This window comes from Mixophyes fleayi, chromosome 1, assembly GCF_038048845.1.
Source record: "Mixophyes fleayi isolate aMixFle1 chromosome 1, aMixFle1.hap1, whole genome shotgun sequence".
Classification (NCBI taxonomy): domain Eukaryota; kingdom Metazoa; phylum Chordata; class Amphibia; order Anura; family Limnodynastidae; genus Mixophyes; species Mixophyes fleayi.
Genome location: NC_134402.1, coordinates 367,230,088 through 367,253,473, shown reverse-complemented (window position 1 = coordinate 367,253,473; position 23,386 = coordinate 367,230,088).

Below are 23,386 nucleotides of genomic sequence, written 5' to 3'. Positions count from 1 at the left end.
AGAAGACAGACATTTGAGGTATGAAACAGGGTGATGACACTGACACAGGGAAGGAAATGATAGATAACAGACAGTATATGCTCATGGGAAATAGAAGGTCACTATATATATATTTCATTTATTGTTTCTTTTGTTTGTTTTCTTTTTATGCTATTGGATTTGGTAACTTAATTTGGAAAAGTTACTGTATCTATAATTCTCTCAGTCATAAGGCATGACAACTATTGATATACAACAATTTTCATACAAGCAATTCTGATGAAAAGAACATGAAACTGTAACTCTCTTACACCACTGCTGAATGAGTTTAAACCTTTCATGAAAGGTCATGGCTGGATGAGACAAATGGCTGGGCAGGGAACTTGAAAGGTTGTAGCATGTTCAGAAATTGTAGGAAATATATTGACTATATGTAAATTTCTGTTTTGCACCTACCCAGTCTGAGCTTATTTGGCGATGAATGTATTAATTTACGGAACACACCTGTATACCTGTATACACTTGTACTCAAGGTATGTAGGATGAACGCAATAATATGATTTGTCTGTAACACTTCCAAATAGAGGAAAAGAAACAGGATCACTTGTATAATAACAAAGTAACATTGTCCTACAACCATTTTCCCTCCCTGCAGTAATATGTTATATGCAACTTTTAAACAGAGACACTAGGAAATTTCGAACTGGTTTAAAATCTGACTGAATTTCACCGGTTTAAAGGCCCCGAACATTTACACAATGCAATCATCTATAGAATTTGATTTGAATTTGCAGCTTGAAAATTTGCAGCTTGTGCTTGCTCTTTGCAGTTGGTATTCACGTTTATGGCTTACCACTCATTTTGTGGTTCATTGTTCAAGTTCAAGGTGTGCTGTTCAAGGTTTGCCATTTGCATTAAAATAGGGTTTTTAAATTTCATTTCAATTTATTTTAACTTTTTCAATGTTCACAAAAAAAATGACAAAAAATGTTAAACATGTATCAACTTAAATCAATTAACAATACTCAGCACTCAATCATTTTCAATGTGTTAGATATGATTGAAGTTTTCTCAAAAAATATACTTAATAATACATATCTCTATAGCATTTACTATGTGTGCCATAAAATAACATAAATATTAACATGCAAAGATCAGCAATATGCTGTTTGAGAGTAATGTGTTCAATAATCAAAATTCTGGCTACATATTTCAATGGATACTTGTCGTGAACTTAGATAACTTACAGTTATTCATAAGGAATAAATCATAACTGCAGTGTAAATATGTTATATCAAATGAATCCATTGATAAGTTCAGCTACCAAAGTGTAAAATGTGAAGACAGAAAGCCTGTTGTATGCGTATTTGCAAATTCCAGTGTGAGAAGATAGGAGTGTCACCTATGGCAGCTTCAAAGGGCTCTTGCTGTGAGATATATCCTGACACAAGTTAGTTTGTGGACTCCTGAATAGACTTTGCGGGTCCGGTCACAGCTAGACATGCTTGCAGCCCAAGGCAGAATTTTGAAGGCCTATACAGGTATATAGAAATATGAGCTTCAAAGGAAAATGTCTTCATAGTTCATATTTTGGGAAATCCGGTATCTGGAAACGGCTAAAATCACATATCTTTGGAAAACGTATGTCCCATTGTCAAAATTTCATCATACTTGGTATCAAAAGATGGAGACAGTCATAAGGGATATATTAATAATAAAATTGGGTCTGTGTGACGCTCCACAGACAAGTTAGGTCACATAGTAGAATTGAGTAGTAAATCAGTTAACATGCAAATGGTGATTGAAAAAAGTATCACAGACACAACCCCTGGGGGCGGGGACAGCTGTTGAAGTGTCGTTAAAAAACTGAGACCAGTTACAACAAATTGTCAGACTTTGGGAAATCAATTCACATTGATAAGCTGTCCATCTTCCAAGCCAATCTCCCTTGGCCAGAATATACAACTTCGATGTAAGTTGTACTCTGAATCTAATAATTTTTATTTTAAACTGTTTTGCTTGTTATGGCAATCTATTCATTGTTTATTCATCATCTGTATGCCCTGTACTTTTGTATATTAAATCTATAATTTATTATGTTGTGCTCTTGATACTTGATAACGAATCCATTAGCCTATTAAGAAAAATATAGCTTGACCAAGTTAACCCTTGAATGCCAGTGTGTGATTTGTTGATACATTTGATTAACAAGCTGTGTGTGCTTGCATTTACATTTGTGTAACAGTCTGGAGGTGTGAAGAGTTAACCCTTTGTTTGCTGGTGTGGGTCTTGCTAGTCTGTGGATAGCTAGAAGCCTTGTATGCCAGTATGGGACAGTATATTGGGGTCCTATTACCCGTATTCAGTATGTGGTGGCAAATTTGAAGTGTGTGAGGTGTGAGCGCTGTTTGGGGGCAAATCAGTAGGTCTATAACCTGTGTGATAGGTAAAGAGAGACTGGAATTGTGTGACCTCATATAGCAAACACCCCCAAAGTCACGGCAGATGGGAGCATGTTCGTGACAATACTGTTAAGGATTCTTGATGTTATGTATAGCCCCACAATAGGGTTTCAATATATCAATGATTCTTAATCAGCACAAAAATATTTAAAACCTGACAATTCCACAGATCTTGAATAAAACTGTAGTTCTCTCCATGTTAGGGCTGAAGTACTTTGTATCTATGATGGTCTTGTTATCATAGATATACAATCTGTCTTTGTAGGATGTAAGCTCTCACAAGCAGGGCACTCTTTTCTTGTGTTCTCCTTCTAATTTTTTGTAATGGGGCGGATGGTTGGCACCCCAAAAGTAGTGTAGTGAAAGACTCTACAGGCCCGGTGGTATGGTAGAGAGGCGAAGGTTCCCCAGTAGTGCTGGAATAAAACAAGGAACATAGGGCTAAAACTGCATAAACTCATGGGTTTATTCTCTTTGCCTTTCGCATACGGTGTTACCACAGCAGCAGATAAGTAGCGGTAGTGTAGGGAAGAATAACAAGATACCATTAACATGCAATGTTATTCAACATGTCACAAAATAAACATTTTAGGAATCTTGGTTCAACAATATGCAAACATAAACTGACACCATTTGCTACAAGTTAAATAGATCATTACACAAAGTGCTGCGGCAGCAGATAATATAGACCAATCAATCAAAAACTTTTAGTGCAATTATACAGATCATACTTATCACACAGAAATCAGTAGCGATGTTACAAGGAGTAATCCAGTTAGTTCAGGTTAGACAATTTAGAAGAAAGAAGAAGAAATGACTGTAGACTAGGGTCAATTTACAATATGTACAAAATTTAGGGGGGTAAATTATAATCCACATGCTTAAATTAAGCTTCAGCTGACATGTGAAGCTTATTTGCTTGTACAAGGTGAAATCAGTTATTAATTTGATGCATGTGTGAATCCTGAGCTCCGTAAACAACAGAAATTCTGCACAAAAAAAAGATTTTCAGTGTAAAGGACAGTGTCCACTTAGCATCTAATGGAATAAGCAGCTCTCTCCCAACAACTGTAAGGTTAAATAACTTGCAATTCTTTCATCAGCAACCATTTTAGGCATTTTCACGATAGAATCAATGCAATATAGACAAACTCTTGTGATCAATGATTGCTCTCTATGTCCCAGTCAGCTTGCAGATAACTTTAAATACAGCAGATTTGGCAGGAACAAACTCTTCCTTTAGACAGTGCTAAAATACCTCTAAAGAGCAATATAACAACCCCAGTCAGAGGATTTAATAACAAAGTTTGATGTCTCACTTAAATAACTTGAACATAGCAAAGCAAAAGAAACTTATATGTCTTCATATGAGCCCTGCTGACATCTCATGGGCAGTGGCAAGTTAGGTCTTTTCCTATAATGCAAAGGTGCTTCTTTCTTGGCTGGCTGTAAACATCCCTCAGGACAACAATACAGCCATAGCATTCAGTGGCACTTTGTGAGAAGATCGCTTATTAGCTCAGCCAGCAGTCACACACATCACTTCTCAGTCCGTTTATGGCTCCTCCCCTTTTCCCCAAGAATCTCCTGGAACCTTCTAGTTCATTCATTGCAGTTTGCCCATCCCAAATTGGCAGACACAATTTGCATTTATCTTCCTTAACTTGTATTTTGTTCTTCATTTGCAATGTTATGTGTTATGTATTACTTCCTTCTATATATAGCATGTACAGTGTTGCAGATTCTTTGTGGTACCTTATAGATAAAAAATAATAATAATTTGTTCGTCAGGTAATGCTGTATGTCTTTTCATGAGTCTGCATGTTTAAATTGTCTTTGACCGATAGTCTTATAAATCATTAATAAAGATTAGCATTTACATTTGTGTTGGCAGTCCTGTGCATGGAATAAACTTCATTCATTTCAAGGTGTGAAGTTTCCTCTTTTCTTCCCTCTGTCCATCCCATCACCAAGCCTACTCTTAGGGTAGAATTTAGTCTTCACTCTGATTCTAGGTGGGGGGGGGGGGGGGGCACTGCATCACTGAGTTGTCATTTTGTTGGATTAATCCTTAGTTAAATTCAGGTTGGAAAAATTTCCTGCAAAAGAAGGCACATGGATGCAATTTATTGTCACCAGAAAATTTTTGAGATAGAACTGCTCCCATGTTAACATCTGCATGACACATAGTATTATCCAATCCAATACACAAGGTCAATAATCTATGTACAAACTTGTCTTAGCAGGAGCGATTTCTCTTGAACAAAATCTATAATCAGCACTGATGGTAGTGAGAAGCAGGCTTATGAGGCCAGGTGCCCTTGTTACTGCTGGAGAATGATGTTTACTGTGGCACTGCTGGAATGACCACAATTCACAACACACCAGCACCTCAGGTAGGGGTATGTACTGCACCAAATTTCATAGACAGCAGAGACCAAGGGGTATAGTTACTAAACTATGGGTTTGAAAAAGTGGAGATGTTGCCAATAGCAACCAGTCAGATTCTAGTTATCATTTTTTAATACATTCTACAAAATGAAATCTAGAATCTGATTGGTTGCTATAGGCATCATCCCCACTTTTTCAAACCTGCAGTTTAGTAAAAATACCCCAGGATTTTTAGTCCTGACAAGTTCAGATACTGGCTCAGTCATGTGGAAGCCAGCTCATGCATGTGTGACCCAACTCAGTCTAACCTGTTCATTTTTCCCAATTCTTTTTAATCAATCAAAAGCTTGATAGACTCCAGCAAATTTTCCAATTTGTGAGATAATCTCTGTTATTTTATTGAAGCTTAAAAACTTCCTCTCAACAATATGAGGATCATACCGCAAGATTAATTTTCTTCATCAATTCCTCATGATGCTCTCTGCCTTGGTCAATGCATATGCATTCGTAGTCCCAGTATTGCAGGTCAATAATGCCAGGTCAATCTTTTTAGTCACTCAAAATGTGGTACTTTGGTATTAGCCTCCACAAACTAGAAGTGTGTCTTTGTTTGTGGGCGGTGGAAAAATCTCAATAGGCATAATGGGCAAAAGTGTAAAAGTCTAAAATTAACCTTCTAGCACATTAGAACCACAATTTTCATTCATTATTTTTCTCCTAAAATACTGTTTGGTTGAGTTATATTCATAGCTTTCATTAATCATGAGATTGAGAGAAAATTGGGAATCTGTATGAAGCGTTTTGTTACATTGCTCAAAGTTCATCTAGAAATCCGATTCTCATAAGTGAAAAATTTTCCCCATTAAGGCGAAAATGGCTGAGGGCCCCTAAACAAATCAAGGAGCACCCTAAAAAGAGCCTTCTCCACCTTCTTTTAATTTCATAAATCTCATTAATGAAATCTAATTTTTGCATTGCTGTAGAAAACTTTCTCCAAACTTAGTAAGATACTCCCACAATCTATCCAAGTTTTCCCTTTGGCTGGTACAAATATCTGCTGCTCCACAAACACTGCTATCTTGCTATGCAAACCAAAATGCGTTGGGGAAATCTAGGCACACCTGTGCAAATCAAGATCAATGGCACCACCAAGGACATTCTTTACCCCGTCTGCCTTTTATATACACATAATGAGGCCCAATGTGTTTAGCACATGGGTTCATTTCTCTCTGTGACAACTTTACACATCCTTGAATGTCTTCATGAATGTCCATATCCAATTCCATTAAGAGTTTTATGTAACTAAATAGCTTCTTGGCAAGCTTCAGTTGCAGTAATAAATTCAGTTTCAGTTGATGCTGTTTGCTTGCTCTTAGTCTGGCATATAGATCTATTCACAAATTAAATCTAGTTTTTAACTTGTGCTCTTTTGTGTCACCAGCCTAGTCTACACCTAGATTACAGGTTAACTTTGTGATAGTCATTGCTGGTATTTTCAATTTATATTGATAGCCCCTTTCAGTTATCTTATGTCTCACTTTGCAACATTCCACAGCCTTAGAGAGAAAGTTGCTGGGTTTGTGGCCAGCACTGTAGTGCATATAACTATAGATATCCTAGTTTCACTTGGGAATAATAAATATCCTAGTGCCCACTATAGCTACTGTGATTATGTTTTCCCTTCTGGCTATTACTATACTATTTTTAACAAAAATATTGATAGAATTAAACACAAGTGTTTCTGTATTAGTGAATCATTTTTAAAGACTCACAATAGTAATCCATATTTACATATATTTGCAGGGAAGGACTGTGTTCTGATCTCTACTCGAACTAGTAATTCCAACAATATTGTTGCACACAAGGGATGTAGGTTTCAGTGCACATCTGATCCCTTAAATATAGCTGGTACAGGGGTACTCTCAAATAATTACCATATATCTAAATTATAAAATTGCACATCTGATCCCTTAAAGATAGCTGGTACATACCCCTGCACCTTTCACCTTCCACTATGTTATATAATCACTCCCCACTCCTGCCTCACTGTCTAATCTGTTTTTTACTCACCCATCTGTTCTCTCTACTTTCCTAACTACTTCCCATTCCCTTGTTGATCATTCTACATCTTTGCCTCCTTTTTTCTCTTCTACTGCCTCTGCAGTCTCTCACTTTAATCACCTTTCCTAGCATGTTTTGCCCTCTCCCTCTATTTCCCTTGTCAAACCTTCCTATATTCTCCCCTCTGCTCCCTCCCCCTCTCTCTCATCCCATCCCATTCCCCTCCCCCTCCCTATCCCTCATGTGTCCTCTGCTTTAGTGCCCCTGATCTGACTCACTGCCCCCTCCCCCAACTTTCCCTCTCTCCTCCTATTCCACCTCACCCTCTTTCCCTCTTGTCCTTTTCGCTGCTATGCTCTAAGCGTAATTCTGTTCCTACATACACCCCTTCCTCTTCTTCCCACCTGGAAATCTATTCCTTCCCATCACTCCTTCCTTCTCCTGCCTCTCCCTCTCCCGTTCATAACCCACCAAGTCAACCCCATATTTACTCCATCCCCAATGCTTGCTCCCCTCCCTCCAGTTTCCTGCACCCTGACAGGTCCCCTTCTAGTTTTGTTTCTCATCCAATTCCAACCCTCTCTCCCTGTCATGCCCTGTGCTCAATCTCACACACTCCCTTGCCCCCCTCTTTCCTTGCTGCCTCTATCCTGTGGTCCCTGGAATGCCAGGTCAGTATGTAACAAACTGATCTCTATCCATGATCTTTTTATCTCCAGATCTTTCAACCTGCTTGCCATCTCAGAAACCTGCCTATCCCCTGAGGACACTACCCCTCCTGCTGCTCTCTTTTTCACGGGCTTATCCTTCTCCAACACAGCCAGACCTGGGGACAGCAAGATGGTGGCTACTGTCTCCAACCTCATCAATTCACCTTTTCCTCTCTCTGACCACCATTTCCTCTTTTTTAGCATTTCTCAACCGCTGTCACATTTCCCATCCCCTAAGGTTACTCTCACCAGGCATAATCTTGACACCATTGCTCCTATCACATTCTCTTCCTCCTTGGTCTCACTCCTCTCCCCCATCACCACTCTTTCTTGCCCCGATAAGGCTGCTTCCTTCTATAAACCCTTACCACCGCACTTGAGTCTGTCACCTCGGCTGTCACCATCCAGCTTTGTCGGTCCCTGCCTCAACTGTGGCACTCAAAACTTATCCGCTATCTTCAAAATGCTCACACAATGCAGAACAATACTGGAGAAAGTCACACACTCATGCATACTTGCTTCTTACAGTTTGACCCTACCACTCCCTAAACAATCCTTCTTTAAGGCTCTCATTTCCTTACAATTCTCCAACCCCGTCACCTACCCACTTCATCTCCAAGTTGAGTCAATAAATCATGACATCACCCAGCAGTCCCTTCTTGCCCCACCCTCTCCCCCCTCCCTACACACATTGTCCCCCCTCTCACCTTCCTCTGTGGACACTATCTCTTTCCCCTCCTTCTCTTCCTTCACTCAGGTATCTACAGATGAAGTTCACACCCTTCCCACCTCCTTACCTCCCTCCACTTGCCCACATGACCACATTCCCTTCCTCCCTCTCTCTGGAGGCCTTCTCCCACCTTGCCCACCTCCTCAACCTATCCCTCTCCTCTGGAATATTCCACTACTTCTTTACACATGCTCTTGTCTCCCCCAAACTCAAGAAACCATCCTTTGATCCGGATTCTCTCTCTAATTACAGCCCTATTTCACTCCTTCCATTTGCCTCTAAACTTCTCAAACTGTTTGTCTACAACCGTTTCACCTCCGTTCTCTCTTCTCACTCACATCTTGACCCACTCCAATATGTTTTTTGTCTCTCTACTCCACTGAAACTGTCACTAAGGTCACTAATGACCTTCCGTTCACTAAATCTAAAGGACACTTCTCCCTTCTTATCATTCTTGACTTCTCTGCTGCATTCAATATTGTCGACCACTCCCTTCTTTTGCAAACTCTCAAATCTATAGGCCTCTGTAACACTGTCCTCTCCTGGTTTTCCTCTTACCTCACCTACCACTCCTTTTCTGTCTCCTCACATGACTCAACATCCCCTCTCTTCCCTGTCAGAGTTCACTAAGGTTCTGTTCTTGGCCCCTGCTCTTCTTCCTCTACACCTCCTCCCTTGGAGTTCTCATCCGCTCCATTGGCCTTCAATACCACCTCTATGATGGGATACCCAAATCTATCTTTCATCCCCTGACCTCATCCCTTCCCTTTAGTCTCGTGTCTCCTGCTGTCTCGCGGCCATTTTATCTTGGATGTCCCAGTGCTTTCTTAAACTCAATATTTCCAAGACTGAACTAATCGGATTTCTGTTAATAATACTACCCTCCTTTTGGTCCCTCAAGTCCAATGCCTTGGGGTCATTCTCGACTCCTCCCTCTCCTTGAAACCTCACATTCTGTCCCTCTCAAAATCTTGATACTTCCACCTCCGGAATATATCCAAGTTACTGCCCCTCCTCACCAATGAAGCCACCAAAACTCTTATTCATTACTTTGTAGTCTCTCGCCTTGACTACTGTAACCTCCTTTTCTCTGGCCTACCTGACTCTCACCTTGCCCTCTTAAATCTATCCTCAATGCTGCTGCCTGCCTCAATTTTCTCTCCTGGCACTCTATGCTGCTGTCCCCCTCCACTAGTACCTAAATTGGCTCCCCATGGCCTACAGAATTAAATTTAAACTCTTCACCCTCACCTTCAAGGCTCTCAAGCAATCCCCCCCATACATCTTCAACCACATCTCTACCTACACTCCTCGCTGCCCCCTCCGCTCTGCCAATGACTGCTGCCTCACTAGTTCACTGATCACCTCTTCCCACTCCTGTCTCCAGATCTTTGCCCAGGCTGCTCCCCAGCTGTGTAACGATCTCCAATACTCCATCAGGTTAGCCTCTACTCTCAAATTCTTCAAGTGTGCCCTTAAGACTCATTTCTTTATTGAAGCCTATCAGCCTTCCTTCTAGCTCCCTTGTCCCAGCTTTCACCCGCACTCCCCAAGTCGGTACTACCCTATTTGTGTCTGCCCCTTTCCTTTAGGATGTAAACTCTCAGGAGCAGGTCCTGCTTTCCTTGTGTTTTCCTTCTAAAATTCCAAGGGTTACCCTCTGTACCTCTTGGCCTGCTTCCCAGTTTTCTTAAGCTTAGGCCTACTTCCCGCTGATTACTCTCACATTACCAAGTTACTTGTATTTTTATTCATTCAGTATGTCTGGTCTTTGTATTTTGTTCTACATGTATCATGTTATGTGTTATGGATCACTGATTTCTGTATGTGTCATGTGGACCCTTTGTGGCACCTTATAAATAAAAGATAATTATAATAATAATGATAATAACACGAATTGACTTGTTATATTCATTAACGTATATGATTTTTACATGTTTATAGCAAGAATTAGTATTTATGTAATGTTTTTCTATGTTTGTATATAGAAACTTTGTTTGATACACACTTAGTAATTAACCTATATATTACCTGTGAATATGGGCATTGCAGAAGGACATGTCAATACATGAAGCACAACATGAATGGTTTCATTAAACCTGAATGTTTTCATTAACCCCAATTAATTTTTTTGTGAAACCAGATATTAGCATATAAAACAGCTGCTGCCTGAGGAATCTGTACCATCCCTGACCACCTCATTCCCCTCGATGTAATTGTGATGTTGTAAACAAGAATCACAGCAGCTGTATGCTGAGGGCAAAGCCGGATTTAGAACTCATGGGGCCCTAGGCAGGATACTGGTTTGGAGCCCCCCTCCCTGAAACAATCCATAGCACTATATTTTTGCAGCATACCATATACCCCTATAGTTAAGCAGAAGTGAAAGTATGTGCCGCTGCGCAGCTGCGGTGCGCCACCGAAGGAGTTGTGGCCATACCATTGGCAGGCGTGGCTTGCATCATTGGGGGCATACCTAACATGTGAAAAGAGCTAGGCCACCCTCCTACAGAAAAATAATTACCGAGCAGTCTCGTTTTTTAAGTAATTGGGTCAAAACAACTTAATAAGTATTTATGTAAGGGCAGAAGTTAGAAGTCAGGGCAGAAATACTTAAGTTGTTTGCAAAAATAATACGTATAAATCCAAGTATGTGCTCTTGTCACTTTTGTCCCTCTATCATCATACTGTGCCCCTTCACAATATCACATGTGCCCCTTCATTGTCACCTTTGTCCCTCCATCATCACACTATGCCCCTTCATTGCCACTTTTGCCCCTTCACAATATCACATGTGCCCCTTCACATCACCTTTGTGCCACTTCACATTGTCTCTGTGCCCATTCACATCACCTCTGTTCCCATTCACATCACCTATGTGCCCCTTCATCATCACCTCTGTGCCCCTTCATCATCACCTCTGTGCCCCTTCATCATCACCTCTGTTCCCCTTCATCATCACCTCTGTGCCCCTTGATCATCATCTCTTTGCCTCCATTGTCTTACTTACCTTTCTATTGCCTTTTTCTCTTTTGTATTCTTCTTTTCTGGTCTTCTTGTCTTCCTGTCTTCTTTCTTCTCCGGCACGCTGTTCCTCTCTGCTCCTCGGTTAGTCCTCACCATGGCTAGAAACAGGTTGAAAAAAAACAGTCAAGTGATCGTGCGGCAGCTCCCGGCAGTCTCTCCTCCTCTCTGCTACCACTGGTTGCAGAGAGGGAACCGCTGGGAACCGCCGCGCGATCAACTGACTGTTTTTTTTCTTCTTTTCTTTTAATCTGTTTTCGGACGCAATTTGTTTTATTATGCCAGCAGACAGAGGGGGATGGCAGGCGGAGGGGAGCGCCCCTTTGCCTTGCCTACCCTGCTCACCGCTGGCCCTGGGAGGGCCCTCTTGGGACCGCTGGGCCCTAGGCAGTTGCCTAGCGGTAAATTCGGCCCTAGCTGAGGGTCACACTATTTATTTCTCCCAAGTGATACTTTTCGGAATTTTGTTTATCTGCCTTAGTAGGAAGCTTCTATTGTCATCTCTCTCATTTTGCATTAAAAGGTAATAAGTAACATTTCCCAAATCCTTAAGCTCAAAATTTTGGCTCGTTTTTTGAACAATGTCCTCCTCTTGCTCATAACATATTACCATATCATCCACATAAATCAAGACATACATACATCTATTGTTTTCTTGCTTATTGTGCAGACAAGAATCTATTTTCCTTCTGGTGAATCCTTCATGCAAGAGGACTTGTTTTACCTTCTCATTCCTGGTTCTGGCTGCTTGCTTTATGCCATAAATCTCTTTCAGAAGCTAGCAATCTAAGTCTTTTTTTCCTAAACTATAAACCATGGTTCCATATATACAATTTCATCAATTTCACTATATAGAAATGTTACTTATGTCTAGGTTTTGTACTTGCATTCCATTGTTCGCTGTGATATATCACAGTCTACTATAATAGTCTTGACCATATATTGAGGAAAACAAATAAAAATACACACTGACTAATGTCACTTTCCATGTATTTTAGGATTAAGAATTCTTGAAGATTTTCTTTATAAATTCTGTCCTACAAAAACACCTTCTGTTGCTCTGCCTCCAAATTTGGAATGCTTTTCAGTCAGGTGCACAAAGTCCTTTCAGGTAAACATTCTCAGGGGGACCACACTGGATTTCTTGCCATTCCAATGTTCATTAGGTGTAGTCATTGTAGATTTTGATGGCAGGGAATTTTGAAAATATGTTGCTGTGGTTAATACTTTCCTCAGAATTGTTCCCAAGGTCAACATGCATTAGCATGCTTCTTGCCATCTCCACGAGAGTCAAATCTTTATTTCTGAAGTTCCATTCAAATTTGGAGTGTAAGGTCTATTTTTTTGGTGTTCAAACCATTGCTCCTTAAATATGCTTGCATTTTTCTAACATCTCACTCTTGTGCTTTGTTAGATTTGTCTTAGTCATCTATGAAAGTCAGAAAATTCTTCTTTTCAGCTGGGGCTACTGTTTTCATTGACTGACACACATTATTATTATTATTATTATTATTTATTTATTTATTTACTTATCCATTTATTTATAAGGCGCTACAGATTCCATAGTGTTGGATCCAGCAGCAAAGAACAAATAGATAAGGTAAGACACATAAGTAGCACAGATGAGTTTGAGTAATGCTATGGGGACTCCCACAGAGTGCAGCAAAAGACATGACAGGACATACAAAGGAGTCAGACAGTAGACAGGATGGAGGCCTGGGTGTAGCAATGTACACACGAAGGATAGCCAGCAGAACCGGGTCAAAACCAGAGAGACAGTCACAGCCAAAATCAGAAACAGGAGAATGGTCAGGAAGCCGAGTCAGAATCAGAAAATCACTCTAAGCCAAAATCAGGAACCAAAGGTGAAGTGAGGAACAAGCCGGGGGTCAGAATCCAAATGAGCAACAGGAAAACAGGAACAAACGCTGGAGCAGGGCAGAAGGCCAAATACTCTGGCACCCTAATAGTGTCCAAGAGATCTTTAAATAGAGGGAAGCACTGTTTGATTAGTGCTGAGGTTTTCCGTAGTAAAAACGCAACCAACCACTAAACAGGGAAAGAGTGTCTCTTGTCACTATGCAACGGAATGTGATACTTTGCACATTAGTGCAGAACAGGACCGGAGAAAGTCTTGACGCTATGCGATGGAAAGCGATGCTCTGCGCATACGTGCAAATAGGGAGCTGAGAATGTCCCGTTACTATGCAACGAGAAATGGGCATCGCAAGGGGGCAGGTGTCCGTCTAGAAGTAGAAGCAGGACGGCGCCTGACAGGAATACAGAATTGGATAATTTGGAGATGTCACAGAGATGGGAGAACACTAGATTCAGGAAGTGACCATCACATTGGGTGGCAGAAACTGTCCATTGGGAGAGGTCATAGAAAGAAGTAAAATTGAAGAGTTGAGAAGTAGTAGGTAGGAATGTTAAAATCACTGATAATAAAAGTGGGAATATCAAAATAGAGGAGATGAGAAATTCAAGAAACTTGGAGAAAGGGTCAGGGGGGCGATAGATTACAGCAACATGAAGGTGGAGAGTGGAGAAGAGGCAGGTGGATTATGGGAAAGAGAGGGAGGCTTCAGGTGGGATAAGATATGGAGTGTGAGTGAAGGAAAGACCCCCGTAAGATACTGCAGCCAGGGAAGCAGTATCAGAGGGAACAATCCATGTTTCGGTAAGAGCCAGGAGACCAAACGAGTGGGAGAAGAAGAGGTCTTGAATGGGAGCGAGCTTGTTGCAAACAGATCTTGCATTCCAGAGTGCACAGGACACAGGAAGGTGAGTGAGAGGAAGGATGTGAATAAGGTTAGTGTTATTGCATGTTTGGGGGGGACAAGGTGGTATGTGGTGGAGGGGGGAGAGGCAGCGAATATTGGGGATAGGGTTGTGGGAGAAGGGTGGAAGTGTTGAATAGAGAGTAATAAGGTACATGAGATGCATTAATTGAGTCCTTGCAGAGTCATGAAATAGCATAGTGGACAGGTCCAGTCCAAATCCAGTTCAAGTTCAGTTCATTCTTGTGATGACAGGCAAAGCCTTGAGTAGGCTTGAAAATACGATGATTAGATAGAAGCCTGAAACAGCTGTTGCGGGGGGGGGGAGCAATTAATACAGCAGGCTGATTAACAGAGGGATGTTGCGGGGAAATGAGGTAAACAGGAAATAAGATTAGTGTTGAAAACAGACTTATTGAGGTGCAAAGCATGCAGCCAGGGAAAGATGAAAATATCGGTGGGTAAATGTATCAAGCTGAGAGTTTTCCGGTGGGTTTGAAAAGTGGAGATGTTGCCTATAGCAACTAATCAGATTCTAGCTATCATTTTGTAGCATGTACTTAATAAATTATAGCTAGAATCTGATTGGTATTTCAAAGCCACTGGAAAACTCTACACTTGATACATTTACCCACAGGAGTGAAATATGGAGTTTCAGGTGAATGTTGAATGTTGTCCTTGTGTAGCTGTGTTTCCAGGTAGAATGTTCCCCACCTGTTCACCTTTTCTTCTACTCTTGTGTAACCCTTACTATTCTATACAAAACTGTTGTTACACTTGTAACAAAAAACAATGGCTAACAGCCTAGCAGGCTGGCACAGCCTATATCTGTTGAATAAGTATGGACACAGAGTTATGTGATCACTTTCTTGGATTAACCACCACTAATCTCACACTATAAAGATAGTAATAAAATCTTAAGCAAACAGATAATTAAACAAGTAAGCATCTCATGTGTCAAATGACAAAAAGCACATCAGACCTATTGGAATTTGTCCTCCTGTACCAGTGGTATTGGGTAGAATGTTTTTTCATTTTTCCTCCTGTTGAACACTGGTATAACGCCTAATTATGCTACATTAGTCCTAATACACTTGAAACTAACACACTTTGAACTAGACACACACTAGCTAAGCAGCCAACACATCTAATGGATGACTTACTATGCAGTGAATTGCTTTAGGCAGTGGAACTCTTGCAGATTTATTTTTCATGCAATATGTGCATTTCATAATTGTTTTGCACTGTGATATTGTTAAATACAAAGACAAGTTTTTGTTCAGCAGTTCATTTATAGTATATGGATGCATGTGCCCCAGCCACCTATAACATGCATAAATGCAATTCTTACAAGGAGAATGAATAACAACTTTACCTCCACTGTCTCCTCTTTTGAGGTAGTCATTACCAATTCCTTTCATGTTCCTGTATTTGCAATTTACATTTTCTCATTTGTTTCACAGTCTATTTAGTTGGAAAAATACTTTTGTTACTGGTTATGGGACTTATCGCACCAGCACATTTAATGAGGAGATTTGTGCAAGAACCTCCTATTCCTGTGTGTATTTATTCTGAGTATTCATTTGCAACACTCTTTACAGATTAATTTGCTGTTGTTGCAATTCTCCTGCATGCTCATTTTTCCAAATAGAGAAGTTTTTCTTTGCATTGCAAAATTATGTGACATCAGTAAGTTTATGAATGATGCCATCAGAAAATCCTTGGAGAAGAGGTCAGTTAAAGTTGCAATCAACCTTAACATCCCATTTTTTAATTTTTCAGCTTTAACTGTGCACATTTTTTATTTATTGTTAATTTCCTGCTTTGTGGTTGCTTTGCTGGGACAATTTTCACACTTGGTAGTCATTCCGTATCAAGTAATTGCTTGTAATGTAATGTAATTGCCATTGAAGCAACAGTTGTCCAATGACAAAGGACCTTACATGTTTATTCCTTGAAACTTCTCTGGGGCAGATTACATTAATTGACATTACAGTCATTTAAACCATCACCATTTAATGTACTTGTTGCAATCAAAATTACCACCAGACTACAATAGAGGGATGCACTAATTAAAGTGAGGAGTTCTTTGAAGGTGGACTACCACATTAACTATTCAAAAAGAAATGTAATATAAAACAGAGCAGTGATTTAACAATGTTTTCTATTAAACACAATACAGGTAAAGGATCTTTATCTAGAATGATTGGGACTTTGGGTTTTCAGAATGAGTAATTTTTCTGTGATTTGGAGTACAATAAGCTAATCATGTTGTACTCCACCACCATTTGCCCTTAAACCCATTTTGGACTTTGAAGTAATGTTTTTACTTTTAAGAGCATGTGCCCCCAACTTGTAAATAATTTTGCAAAGTGTCTGCACAGAAGTACTGTCACAAAGTGGGCATTCAGCTATGCACGTCCATTCATGCAAATTTAAACATGCCTGTGAGGAGATAAGGGTGTGAGGAACTTCAAAATGGGGTTTTAGCTTGCTGGGTACACCTTTTTGTCCAAACAGTGATTCATATTTCTTGGATTGTAGTGTGTTAACCATGTATGTATTTTATGTCTATTGTATATTCTTAAATGTTGGGTTGCGCCTTCTGTACTATTGTGTAAATATGTCTTTTGTTGGTGCTGTCTCCTGGCCATTGCATCTATATGCAGGCAGCAAGCATCCCACTGAGCCGCATCCTGCTTAGCAGACAAGAAGGAGCCATACACCACAGGGGTGTTTGCAAGTGAGCTGCAGACTGGGAGAGGTCCACAGGCAGCCTCTGGCAAGTGGAAACATGAGAGGGGTTTAAACAGACATAGATGAAGGGCAGACTACTGCCTGTCATACCGGTCCAGGATGGTGCCCTAATAGACATTAAAGCCTCTGTGCTTGTGGACAAGACAAAGCAGGAGGACATTCATCACAGTCCCTACCACATGGGTAGAGGAGTGAAGAACGTGGCTCAGCACCCGGGATTGTGCATCAACTAGTGAGGTATAAGAGAGTGTAGTTCGCAGTGTGATTTCTGTGGTACTGTTGCATGTTTGCGATTGCTATAGCAGGGTCCTTCACACCCTTTGTTTTCATGTCTGCAGGGTTAAACATTAGTCCAGCATCCTCACAATGGTGTGCATCAGTATGTTCATCGATTAATGACCTTTTCACTATTTTTTTCCTTCATCTTCTATTAAGTGGAACACTACTTTGTAAAAGGTTATGTCAAAATTACTGATTTTATGAATAGGACACAGTGTTAAAGATTGTTATTATTTTATTTTTTGTGCACAGGTTTGTCAATCTAAAATACATTTTTCATATTTACACTTTCAGGAGAAAAGCAGTTTTGCAGTTATAAGTAATTACCTTTACAGTACAGGTTTTATGAAATTCTCAGGAGTTCTACAGCACTGGCAGTCTAGCATTGCTCTGAGCATTACGGAGCTGCGGCTTTTCAGTGTAGCTTCATTAGGGTTGGAGAGACCTCTCTTCTTGAAACTGATGAATTCTAATAAAGTAAACTGATAATTGTGCTTCTGTATTGGAGTATGGGAACTAAAGACATTATTAAGGATTGCAGAAAGCAAGGCAGTAACAGGTCTCATCTGCAAGCCACACGTTTACTGGTTCAACAGCCATTTATTGTTATTATTATTATTATTATTATTATATAAACCTTTTATTTAATACTTTTTTCAGTTTTATATATTACAAAGGGACATGGAAAGATGAACATTAAAATTTAAGAAAAAGGAAAGGAAGGGATATTATATCAACGTAAGAACCTCATTTAGAGTTGAATGTATGTGTAAAAGGATTTCCTGAACGATTATGGGGTTTTAATCTCCTTAATAATCTAGCAAATGTATGGACGACCATTTAATACCGTTATATTTGACTATTACCGTCAACCAAGTCCTCGCAAAGGTAGTTCTAAATTAACCTAAGAAATGTAATTCTTATATTTTCTTAAATCCACAGGATCAATATTCATATAATAGCTTATGCGAATATCTTCAAGAAAGACTATGCACAAAATATAGTTTCATTTAAAACGTGTGGTATTATTAACGTTCCAATTGTAAAACTAATGTATATATTATAAAACAGTAAACAGCGTAACAAGATTTTACACAAAGTATAGATTTTGGTGCCATATATCACATGTATTGCCTGATCTATAAATATACAAGTCATTGTGTGTGTGTTTTGACTAACTATTGTCTAAAGGTGTTTTTTGTGTTTGTGTGTTTGTGTGTGAGTATGTGTGCGTGTGCGTGTGCGTGTGCGTGTGCGTGTGCGTAGAGTGGGGAGGAGGGGGGAGTGAGCACACAGGCACACTCCATTCATCTCACAAATCTCATTCAATGTCCAACAAACATTAAAGCACATGGTATTTCAACCACATTATCTCAGAGATTCAGCACTACAAACTACCCTTTAAACCAAAAGTCTAACAAAACCTTATATTTAACAATCTGACCACTTCCTGAACAATCCAATCGCTTTCTGTGCATTTACACTAAACTGCATAAAGCAAACTATTTCCATACAAAACTCCATTACAACATTAAACCAACACAGAACCACACCGGACTATGTATAACACAAATGCTTCCATTTAAACCAACAATCTATCCCAAACAAAGCAGGAACTCCAAGAATTGTACAACATTACAGGAGTCGTCAACACATGGTCAGCCATCCAAACAACATGTGCCTGTAATGACCCAATTCACTGCCAATGCAGCTTTCATAGCAACAGGGCCCATCTCTTATTAGACTACACAATCACATACAAATCAGACTAACACCTATGTTATATCTACACAGCATTGCAACATTACTACAAGGCATGCAGTTAACACTATCCATAACAAACCGAGAACTAACTTTTAAAACCAACACAATCTCAAAATAACTCTTGCACTAAACTCAGGCAATTACATTCACAATTACCAACTGTACCTTCAAATAAACTTCCATATTACAAACGCCAAATGATCATTCATTCTCATTTACTCTACTACATATGCGTCCAGATTCGACCATCTTCCATTCAACAACACATTTCAACATTTATGACATTGATGTATCCAGTCTCACTCACCTTTCATTCATTCCATTCAAAAACTCCATCATTCCTACTAGCCAGGGCCTGTGGAGGCCATGAGCTAACTTACTTGCCTGCATGTCCAGCTAAAAGCTATCGCTACATGCCTTCAGACTGGGAGTAGAACACAAGAGAGAGCTTCTTTCTTTGTGTCAAGTGTAAACCCCCTCTTGTGGGCAGAGACTACCTTCCACAGGAGCCACTCACAGCATTCATATGCTAATTTATAATTTGTGTGGTTTGAAAGCTTCTCAAAATGATGCAGTTTTAAAAAAAAAACACACTTTGCCATACATAGGCCTAAGTCTTTGTTTTCTTAATTTGGCGCCATTTTTTAAAAAACATTTTAAAAAAATGATCACTGAGCATATCATATGGCAGCTTTCTATACCTTTGGGAAGAATAATCTTCCAACACATTTGAAATGTCTGAGACTACTTTGAGGAAAGTGAGCAAGGTAGTCATTAAGCCTTCAGGTAAAGGGGGGAAAAGAGTCTGTCAAATGAATGTTTAAAATTGCCTCATCTGACCATGTGCAAGGGCAAACTGAAAAAGTTATATGGGGAGCAGATCTATGCTTTAGCATAGAATCTTCCCTGGTGTAACACCTCTCTGTTGGAGCCATTGTGGGCAGGAGCGCAGAATTATTTTATTACTTGTTAGTGCTTATGTAGGACTTTATATAAAAATGGCAAATTCTTAGTAACTATCTAGTGGGACAGAGAAGAACAAAAACAAATTGGCATCTCAACTGTCCTAAAATAAGGATTGATTCACAGACTTCCATCAGATTACTAAACAGAGAGACAATTTGCAGTTGGCTTATGCTGGATGCATAAGCATTTATCAGCATGATAGGCTTGCAAAGTAGATCGCCAGGGACAATTATAAATCTACTATTTCCGTCTCTTTTATATAATATAGCAACCTCATCTATGATAATGTTTGTGATACATGTTGGGATTTGATTTTGGGATGAGTGTGTTTCCTATATCATTATAATGTCAGTGGTGTGGTTTCCACCTTACTGGTGTGTTGATGAGTCTTACATTGTGAAAAATCAGAGGTATAGTTATAGTGTGGCTCAATAGGGGCCAGGCTGATCACACTGCCAACAAAGAGGTTGGGACATAAATGTAATTATTAATAAAGTAGTCCAAAAGTAGACTACAAACTATTCCAAAAATCTCATATTGGAGGGACAGCGCATTGACAGTAATGAAAACAGATGCCTGCAAGCCGCATGCAAAAGGTAGTCAAACTATAAAATCAATCGTGTGTTTAGTATCTGAAATGTGTCTGTAACTACAAACAATAAAAGGGGGAGTTATATTAGAGAGAAGATAAGATAGTCATTAGTAAGTAAGAAAGAGGATCATTGTGTAGCCCCAGTATTAAGTTTGCATGCTCTATGAGGCCACAGAAAACTACAGCTCCCAGATGCCCACAGGTGGAGAGGAAGACCTGGGGAGATGAAAACAGCAGAATGGGAGTGCATAGGCGGGGAAAGCCAATGAAGAAGCAAGTGGCAGTAAGTGGGAGAAACACACAGAGGGACCCTGTGCACATCTGTCAGAGGAGATGGATCTGAAGGGAGCCTGGAAGTGGGCAGAGGAAATCAGATATATGTACTTATGCAATAGTACCATATATAAAGACTGTGCTTTGCTGATAGGGTGAAGAAGGGTGTCAGGGATAGTGGGGATTTTCCCGAAGATTAATATTGATGCCAGCTATATCTGGATGCTAGACTGTGTCTGCCATTAGGGTAAAGAGAAGTTATTAGGATAGTGGGGATTGGCCCTAAAGATCAGGAGCAGAGAGGTTTATTGAAAGAAAATGTTTTCAATGACAGATATAGTTTGAGGGCAAATCAGCTGTTGATTTTGTGGCATTACAGCTCCCAACAAACTGTCAGACGACTGAATGCATTAGCTGTCACCTGTCTTAGGAATAACCACCACCTGTGGAGAGCGGACATAGTTCAAATCCTTTGTACACTCTGAGAGTCATTAGGTCAGCCTCAGTTAACAGTTACATGTTCCTGTTGTCAACAAGATTAGTCACATGTTCAGGGTTAATTATTTGGGATCTAAAAAAAGAAGCTTACTTTCAAAATCTTTACCTGCAAAATCATACAAAACCAAACCAAAAGAGTGCCAGGTAACATATGTAAAAAAGATATATAAAAAAATAAGTTAAGACTAAAGTAAATGTATAGGCTCCTCATATATGTCTATAATGATTTATTATTAAAAATCACAATATCAATAATGAATTCTCAATACTACAATATTTGTATAAGATTATGGCTGTCTGTATACTAGGGGTGAGTTACCACAAAGTATATAAAAACACACACTCTATGATTTAAGGTGGTAAACTCGCTCTAATTGTAAAAGTAGTCTCACAAACTGCTAGAATTGGAAGATAGTGTGATTCCAAAAATAAGTTAATTAGCTTCCTAGAGTGAACAAATGTAGTAATCAGAGTTGTTGATAGTATCTCAAGGCTCTAGTGAGCACCTTTAGCATTTTCAATAATGCGGACGCAATATATAAAATGAAAATGGATGAACAGAGGAGGTGAGTGGTCAGCTCACCATACTCACCGATAGTGTGTCCGTGGAAAAGATGTTAATCGCAGTACTAGCAGAATGACAGTACGCTCTTTAGGAAACCTCGCTGTCGCAAAAAATAATGCAAATTTACCCATGAAATGCTAGACAGAGATCAGTTAAGTGCTCCATGTTGTAGCTTTAGCGAGATCTTCTAAATATTGCAGAAGTGTTTGGGGGAAAGCTGGAATGAGCTTAATGACATGGAGAACTGGAGGCATGGCATCAAGTCATTTACCCGCCCACCTCAACTACTGTTTAGTACCATATAAAAAAAAATTTGGACCAAACGTCGCAATTCCCGTTTTGGACCTAATTCACTAGGAAGTGGGCAGATGTGGGAGATTATCAAACTCTCCCGGGAGTCCGGGAGACTCTCGCGAAATTCCGACATTCCGGGAGAGTTGGCAAGTATGCACAAAATGTATATCTCTTTAACAGCATATGATGAAAAGAGAAGGAAGAGAAGGAAATAGAGGATGGTATGATATTCAAGCGAGGGAAAAAAGGCCAATAAAAGGATTGTTCAAAATGGAACTGCCAGCATCAGGAATATGCCATTATGTAGTGAAAATAGAGGTAATTGCTTTAATAGTATTACCTTTACTATGAATTATAATGTCTAAGCAAGAGAGAGAAGATCTTTTGGTGAAGCCAAAATATATCAATAAATCATGAATATAATTCAAATGTAACTTTAGGGAAATTATTGTAAAAAAGATCACCCAAAACTGCAGGTCAGGTTTCCCAACCCCAATGTTGTTATATTAAGAACATTTTAAATGTTAAAAGTTGGAAAATAATCAGAGGCCATTTGGTATATCAAGTCAGTACTAGATTGTTGATGTTAGTTCCCTGTTCTGTGAATTGATGGAAGAAGCTCTTATAAAGCTTGTCAGAATATCAAGGACCATGTGAGGTCAATCAATGGTCTGAGCGGTCATAATACAGTGTAGAATCAACATAGTGGAAGTCCAATGTGCTATTCAACAGGGGCAAAAAATCTCAGTACAGCGCTGTGGAATTGATGGCACTATATAAATAAATGGTGATGATGATAGAATAAATGGAGTATATTTTGTATGTTGTACATCATTTGCAGTCATAGTGACATATCACTTAGGGTGCTCTCTCTTTTATTGGTGTATATTATAGATATTATTGTTATTTGTAATTGAGCAAATTTCATCTCCTACACATTTTTTCATCTACCTGCTGTCAGTAACAGACTAACCTGTGACTCTGTCTCACAGGTGGGCTCATTTAGACTTGTATGTAAGTCTGTTTCTTGCTTAACACAAGCATTTTCAGGCTGCACACATGCACATCAAATATATAGCCATATTTCCGTAGCAAGATTTTTGCATATCTTTGACATACAAAAATATGACTCCTTGCATCTGAATAGGCAACACAGGGGAGGGAAATCATAGTCCACGTGTAGCAAGCTCATGTAATTGTGACTCAAGTGAACATGTACACAGATACACCTGGCAGGAGACGTATGTCTGATGCAAGTAGA